The following is an 8,054-nucleotide window of genomic DNA, read 5'->3' as shown; positions in this document are numbered from 1 at the left end:
CTTTTTCTCTGGCAAGTCCACACACCCTAAAACAAAAATCTCTCTCTCTAAAAAAAAAAGACCCAATTATGATCCCTAATCTTTATATCAACTTATATTCAAACAAATGTCATGATGCTCATTGTTTTCATTTATAAAATAAGTATACACTAATTAAATCATAATGTAATTTTTAATGTTGCTATTCCAGATAAGATTTAATTCAGAAAAAAAAATACTGCTAAAATCAACTATAATAAAATCATTGACATCCAGTAAGACCCACAATAACAATAAGAGACACAATAGAAGACTACTTGCCTCCTCAGTCTCACGTGAATCTCTTCTTTCTCATTCCATTCCTCCTCTGTCATTCTCTGACTACAATGTCCTTGCTCCTCCCCCTCACAAAAGGCTTACATTCACACATCCTTTAAGACCTACTTCAGACCATTCTAAAAATCCCTTCCTGGCTGCCCAAGGCCTGGCTAAAAGTTCACATATTCCTTGTAATAGCTATGTTTTCAACCTTTAATGTTTCTCTACTTTGCCCACTAAACCGAGCTTCTAGAGGAGGGATTATTTTAGACACAGCCGGGTAAGTGATAGATATTCTGAAATATTTTTTAATGAGGAAAGGAAAGGGGGCCAGGTAGTGAATGCAATGCTCTGGGATACTGGAGCCACATGAGAAGAGGCCCAGGACTACAGGCCTTCCTGTAACACCAGGCCCATATATACACATGCCCGCGACTTGGGATGGCTGAGGCTGGAGGTGACTTGCAGCATGAGAGTCCTGTTGGGGGTGTTGCTCATGTGCTTGCTCTCTTTCTCACATGGAAAAAAATAAATATGAAAGGTCTTCAAGAAGTTCACAGAAAATATGTATTATGAAAAAGCCATACATAAATTTCTTTTTATTTACATTTTATCACTGTACATAGAGTACAGCATGGTTTTTCCCAGCATGAATGCAGTGGATACAGTCAAGCCAAAGACATCACCATATACATTATTGTCAGCAGATACCGCTTCATTTTTGGGTCTATTAATTGTGTTTGTTCATTTCCCTGATCCTCTCCCTTCCACCCATATTACCCACCTCCTTTTTCTCACCTCGTCCTATACTGTCTCTAGTACCTACGTTGGCCCTCCTTGCCATTATACTTTCCTGTCTTTTAGTCTCTAAGCATAGATTTCAAACATTTCTTAAAGTAAAATAACTTGTACTTTAATTTTTCCATTAGCTTTTTGAAGTCTCCTTGTAGATAACCTTTAAAAAGGGAAGGAAGGAAAGGAGGGAAGGAGTGCAGAGGAAAAAGGAAGAGAGGGGTGAAAGGAGAAAGACGTAGGAATATTAAAAGTCTCATAAATGAGGTAAGTGTTCCTACTACAGTATGAACTTAAGGAAATGCTGACTGAACTGTTTCTTAAAATGATTTTTACTATCTGGCTTTCACCTGAAATTATTCCCACCATAAAAGATTCATTTGAAGGGCCAGCAGATGGCATAGTGGTTAAGGTGTTGGAGTCCCATGTGGTAGACCACTATTTGAATCTCAGACTCGGTGGCTTGAAACTTACATCAGGTGCGTTTGCGTGAGTATCCAAAATCCCAAGAGGAGAATGTAGAAGAAGGGATTACAGTATGGCTATCTGCCTCCGGAGGAACAGAAAGAGACACTTTCTCTTTCTCTGTGTCTCTGGCACGTATACATGCCCTATAGCAAAAATATCTCTTAAAAAGAAAAGAAAAAAAAGGTTCATTTGGAGTTATGAACAGGACTCTGCAAGCAATCATATTTCCCATGCATCTAAACTGTGACAGCATGTTCCTGAGTCTGCAGACTAGGCTCACTAGAAGACAGAAGAGCCTGGGAAGAAGGAACAGCAACACAGAGAATGAGACCCATGCCATGCCAGCCGTCCAGAGCGGGAGGGAGAGGAAGGAAGGAACTGTATGAACACATCAGCAGCAATGCAGTGCCCAGTTAGGACGTGTGGAAACACTGCCTTTTTTTGTTTGTTCAACAACTCTGTGAGAGGGGAGAATGGCACACACTTCTTCATTTGGAGAAACTGAGCTCCTGAAAGATTAGATAGAGGCAAAACTGGCCACAGCAGCCAGACTTTTAAATAGTCTTCCCTCTCCCAGACCCATGCCTTGTGAAAGGGAGAAACTATGTTCCCTCCCTAATGATAATGTGCTGATTCTGTTTGTTTAACTAAAGCTACACCAGATTAGCAGACCATAATTACAGCTAAAATCCTTGTCTCTGATACAGTTGACAGAATGTCTGTTTCAGGGAGTTGAACTCCAAGGAAAGGTTTTGCTCAGGGTTAAACCAGGCTGCCTGAAAGCGATACTGCTGTTTTAGTGTCACACTAGATACTTTTTCCAAGCAGCGGGATTTCCTAGGCTTGGGTTTCAGATGGTTTACTTTGATTTCTCGGGGAGATAAAGAAGTCTGCTCCTCTTTAATTGTATTTTTAGTGGCTACACCATTGTGCAACCCTAATTATTTTTTGTGTCAAGATAGAAAGAGAGCTGTATGTTTATTGTTATACAACTTTACTAGGACATCTTTTAAGGATGCCCCTCCCCATAGACACACACACACACACACACACACACACACACACACACACACACTTCTCCCCCCCCCACCCCCACCCCGGCCTTTCAGGCTTTGCAGAAAACACTGAAGTCTGTCATTGATGATCCTTCCTATGTCTACTGAACTTTGACTTTTGTTTTTAATTCCTTGAGACTTAGAAATGGAACTCATTCCATTTCTTCAGTCCCTAGTATTATCCATAGTGGATCAGGGCATGTTTCTACCCTTTGCCAGAATTTCTTATGTTGTTCCTGCTTTCTTTTGTATCTGCTCTCTCTTTTATTCCCTCTCACCTGCTTTTTAAGTCGTAAACCAAACTATACATTAAATTTGACTACAGTTTTCAAAAACACAGCCAGCATAATAGCACAGCATTAACACTATGCTCTGTGATGCCAAAGTTAAATGGGAAGGTCCTTGTGTTTGAATTCCAAGGGGTCCCTGTGCACACTAGGCATGGAGGTGCCCATTATCCTGGCTGGCTAGGCTGGGAGGTGGCTCATGGTACAAAGACTCTGTGTTGGGGGTACCTCTCTCTCTCTTTGCCTCCTTTACTCATGGAAGAAGTAAGTACATAAACATTTTTAAAGACTTACCTATTTTATATTATTTATTATTGTTGTTGTTTAATTTGCTATAGGACATGTGCACTCACCAGAGACAGAGGGGAAAGTAAGAAAGCAAGTTACCACATCTGAGACTCAAACCACAGTCGGCCACATGAAGTTCATCACCTCAACCACCACATCACCTGCTGGCCTCTACATAAACATTTTTAAAGTTTTCAAGAACTAAATCATGGAGAGTAAAGTATACTGAAAGCAGAGTAGGGAAATAGAGAAATATTTAAATGGTTCTGTTCCTCTACCCCCAAAACACACACCCATCCCAGACTTTCCTGAAATAGAGCCCACACTTTGTGGCTCACTAATGAATAGTGGTCGATTGGCAGCCTCATATTTGAGGCATGCTATTACTTTTTATATATATATATATAATTCCCTCTTCGTAATTAGAGGCTTTTAGGAAAGGTTGCACACAGTCTCTGACAATCAGCATTAGAATGTGATGTCTGGAGAGAGTTCCTGAAAAATGAACTGTTTCGTTGATGGACTGCATGGCCTCTGACAGTTTTTATGCTTGTAGAATGCAGGAGGAATGCCTGTGCTGAAACTTAGCTGCAGAGGTTATAAAATCCCTAATTCAGAAGGCCTCGTCTTCTAGGATTTATTTTAGCTTATGTTGATAATAAGGCATGGGTAGACTAGATCAGTTTTCACTGAGCTTTAGGGTTTGACTGAGACCACAAGAAGATTGATTATACCTGTTTTACACACACACACACACACACACACACACACACACACACACGCCCTAAAAGGAAAGTTTCATTAAATAGCATTTATTCCTAAGACATGCAATGCTTTACTTTGCATTCTATTTCATGTTTTAAATGCGGATCTCCACCTACTGAACTGATTCCCTCACACTAAAGAGTGGCATCCCACAGTTTGAAAAACACACACAGGGATGCCTTTTTATTTTTCTAACACTGTAATTCAATACAGAGTGATTCTAAACTGAGGACAAGCCTGATGAGTCCGCAGAGTGGAATAAAGGAATCTGATCAGTTCTGGGTTTGTTGTGCTTTAAATCTTCCATGCCCATTCTCTTCAACACAGAGAGGACTCTATTATCTTTGCTCAAAGAGCAGACTGGGATCTGGCTGTTTCCCCTGCTTCCCTTTGATCCCTGCAGCCAGGCTCGGCCCTTCCCCCCAGCCCCCTCCTAGGTTGGCTGAGGCCCTCTGCTCTCTGGGGGTTTGCTGAGCTGGGCCTGCAGGGCATTTGCTGTTCCCACCTCTGCCCTGCTCCTTCCCCCACTGAGCTTTCATTCTGAGTCTGCCAGGTTAGTGGGATTTTTGTTATTCTGTCATTCTCCTATTTCATAAGCAGTGAATCAGTTTATTCCTGGGACAATTTTTAGTTTGTTGCTAAGATGACAAACATGGGTGGAGATCTTATTTTAGTATTTCTGTATTCACTAAGATTTAATCTAGAAAGAATGTATGTACTCTTAAATTAGTTACCTTTGAAGGTAATTTAAAAACAAGAGTTGTTGGGACCAGCAGTTAGTGTAATGGCTATGTCACTGGACTCCCATGTAGTTGACTGCGGTTCAAGTCCTGGACCCGGTGGCTTAAATTCACGCACGCCCAAGATCCTGAGAGGAGAATGGAGGAGAAGGGATTGTAGCGTGGCCATCTGCCCTGGGGGGGTGATTTCTCACTTTCTGTCTCTCTGTCTCTCTGTCTGTCTGGCAAGCGCACACGCCCTATAGCAAAAATCTCTCCAAAAAAAATAAATAAATAAGAGTTACTTTTGTTTGTTTAAAGATTGTTTTACTCTATAAAAGGGAAATAAAAATGCAAATTGTCATCATATAAAATAGGATTTGGGGGCCAGCCTAGGTGGTACATCCTATCATACTGGACTGCAGTGCTGGGAGTCACATGCCGGGATCCTTAGGTTTAGATCCTTGAGTTGGCCTGAAAACATATGAGGCATGGGAACCAGCAGTTAGCATAATGGCTATGTCACTGGACTCCCACGTAGTCGACCGCGGTTCATGTCTCGGACCCGGTGGCTTAAAACTCACTTCGGGCGCGTGTGCGTGTGTGCCCAAGATCCTGAGAGGAGATATGAGGCATGTATAAAAATCTTGACCAGCTGGAAGCTAGAGAAAGGGGAAAGCAATGTGACAAAACCCTGTCAAGGGTGTTTTTTTTTTTTTCTCTCTCTCTCTCTCATGCATGTGCTCTTCAGCATAAATCAAAAAAATAGAATTTTAATAGGTAATTTATAGACAGTACATGTCAAAGCCTAATTATAGTATATCTCCTTTTCAGAATTCATAAGACCAAAAATAGAAATCATTTGTTCTTGGTATATCTTCTTAAGGTATGAGATTACCAAAATTATTTTTTAAAACATTCCTATAGGGTCCACATACTCACTGGAGACACAGAGAGATAGAAAGAGAAGCACCACCCAGGGGTGATGGCCATGCCACAATCTCTTCTTCTCCATCCTTTTCTTGGGATTTTAGGCATGCACATACACAAGTCTGGTGCATTTTTCAAGCCACCAGGGCTGGGACTCAAACCTCACCATCAATCATGTGGGATCCCTCTCCCTTAATGATCCCACTACTGGCTGACCCATAAGTTGCCAAATTTTTTTGTTACTCATTTTAATTGAATGGATGATTGATTAAATGAATGAATGTGAGTGCCTACTTTGTGCCATGTGCTATAAATATGATGAAATAGCCACTCTATTGGTCTTTCTTTGATTCCTTGATGTTCCTAAATGCACTGGCTACCCAAGAACCAGACTGGACCATAGTAGATAGAGACTGAAAAGGAAAGAATGAAGCAAGTATATAAAGTTAAGACTCAGGTCCTACTTCTGCCTTCAACTGTCTAGCATAGCATTATCCAATAGTATCGAAATACAAAGGGACAAGAAAATATAAATTCTATATTTTATAGTACCACATTTGAAACCGTCAAAAGAATCACATGAAATTTACTTTGTCAATCTATCCTACATAATCTAATATATTTGTTTTAGTCCATTATAGTACTATTGGGCAGAAATATCTGAGACTGGATGATTTGTAAAGAATAAAGGTATATTTGGTGGCAGAAAAGTCCAAAGGCCTGGGGCTGGCAGCTGGCCAACCGCCGGTATTACAACAGAAGCAAAAGTTAGTGGGTGTGTGCAAAGAGAAATAGCGATCTCTTACTTTAATAACAACCCACGCTTATGGAAACTAACCCATTTCTATGCAAATGAGTACTCCCTTTCTTCCAAGCAATGACAGTGGCCCCATGATCCAAACACTGCCCATTAGACTACACCTCCTAAGGATCCCACCATTACATTGGGGATCAAGTTTCCAGCACATAAGCATTTGGGCAACAAACCATGTCAAAATCATACCCAAAATATTATCATTACAACACGCAGCTAATGTTAAATATATTCACAATATGTTCTTTCTTTTCTAACTCTTATCTTTTACTTTTTTTTTTTTTTTTGGAGAGGTTTTCGCTATAGGACGCGTGCGCTCGCCAGACAGACAGAGAGACATAGAGACAGAAAGCGAGAAATTACCCCCCAGGGGGGATGGTCACACCACAATCCCTTCTCCTCCATTCTCCTCTCAGGATTTGGGGCACGCACGCACACGGGTCCAGTGTGAATTTTAAGCCACCGGGTCCGGGACGTGAACCGCGGTCGACTACGTGGGAGTCCAGCGACATGGCCATTATGCTAACTGCTGGTTCCCTTCTCTAACTATTGTCTTTGAAATCTGTTTTGTATTTTCCATTTAGTCTATCTCAATTTTAATTAACCATATTTCTAGAGATTAATATCCACAGCTCACTAGTGGTCACTGTATTGGATCATGTAGGTCTAGATAAAGAAGCAGAAGTAGGGAAAAGCCTAGAGAGTCAATGGATTTCTCTGATATTTAAAGGAAAGATCTTACTTCATGGGGAGAAACCCTGAAAAACATTTTTCTCTTTATATGGATGGAGAAATGAGAATGGTAAATTTCAGATCTACTTTTTTCTCTTTTTCTAGACTCTTGGGTCTTCAACAGCAGACAGGGCTGGCGAAGAGCCTCTCTAATTTCTCTGTAGCTTCCAGGCTCAGCATCTGCTCCAAAGAAAACAAAGGTGACTTTTACAGAACTCACATTAGCTTCACACCTCATAGTTGATAAATGTTTCCATAAGCAGTGTCTCATTGAATCATTTTAATCATATCATGAGGAAATCAGTAGAGGTAGTATTATCCCCATTTTATCGATAAATGACCTGTAGCTCAGGAACATTAAATGACTTGCCCAAAGTAGCCCAGTTTGTGTCCAAATGTTTTGAAACTGAATGTAACCCATGTCCCACGAAACTAGTGCTATCTGGTGAAAGAAAGAAAATATTTACAAAAGTATGGATTTTTTTCTTCTTTGGCAACATGACAAATCAAACCCTTGTCACCCTAAAACAACAGTTTTATGAAAGTATTATAAAAATAGCCTCTTGGAAAAGTGAACTTTTAACTTGGCTTTTGTATATTTTTTAAGTTGGATATTATCCAGTTTACCAATTTAGGGCATCTCATTAGAAAGAAAAGCAATAGATTGTAAAGACTGAGTTACCATATTGGCCCCGAAATGAGTTGCAATCATTTCTGTCTGGGCAAACAAACAAAAGTGGACAGGCAGCATGGCTGTTACATGAGATGTTGGCAAGCCCAAGCCCTAGGATGTTGGCTTTCCTACCAACAATACCTCCCTTTCAGGCAATGCCAACTGTTTTATGAGAAGATCACAGTTCTCTGGAAGCAAGCTTTTTTGTTTTGCTCTAGTCAGCAGGATCTAACT

General features: G+C 40.6%; 1 pseudogene; it reads left to right on the top strand.

The window, feature by feature from the left end:
- The first annotated feature begins 1,351 nt into the window (after window positions 1-1,351).
- Window positions 1,352-8,054, top strand: part of LOC102494251 (microtubule-associated proteins 1A/1B light chain 3B pseudogene) — a 12,050-nt pseudogene continuing 5,347 nt past the window's right edge.

The sequence above is a fragment of the Tupaia chinensis genome, unplaced genomic scaffold (assembly GCF_000334495.1).
Source record: "Tupaia chinensis unplaced genomic scaffold, TupChi_1.0 Scaffold147185_1, whole genome shotgun sequence".
In the NCBI taxonomy this organism is placed as follows: domain Eukaryota; kingdom Metazoa; phylum Chordata; class Mammalia; order Scandentia; family Tupaiidae; genus Tupaia; species Tupaia belangeri.
This window is presented reverse-complemented; position numbering and strand designations above follow the sequence as displayed.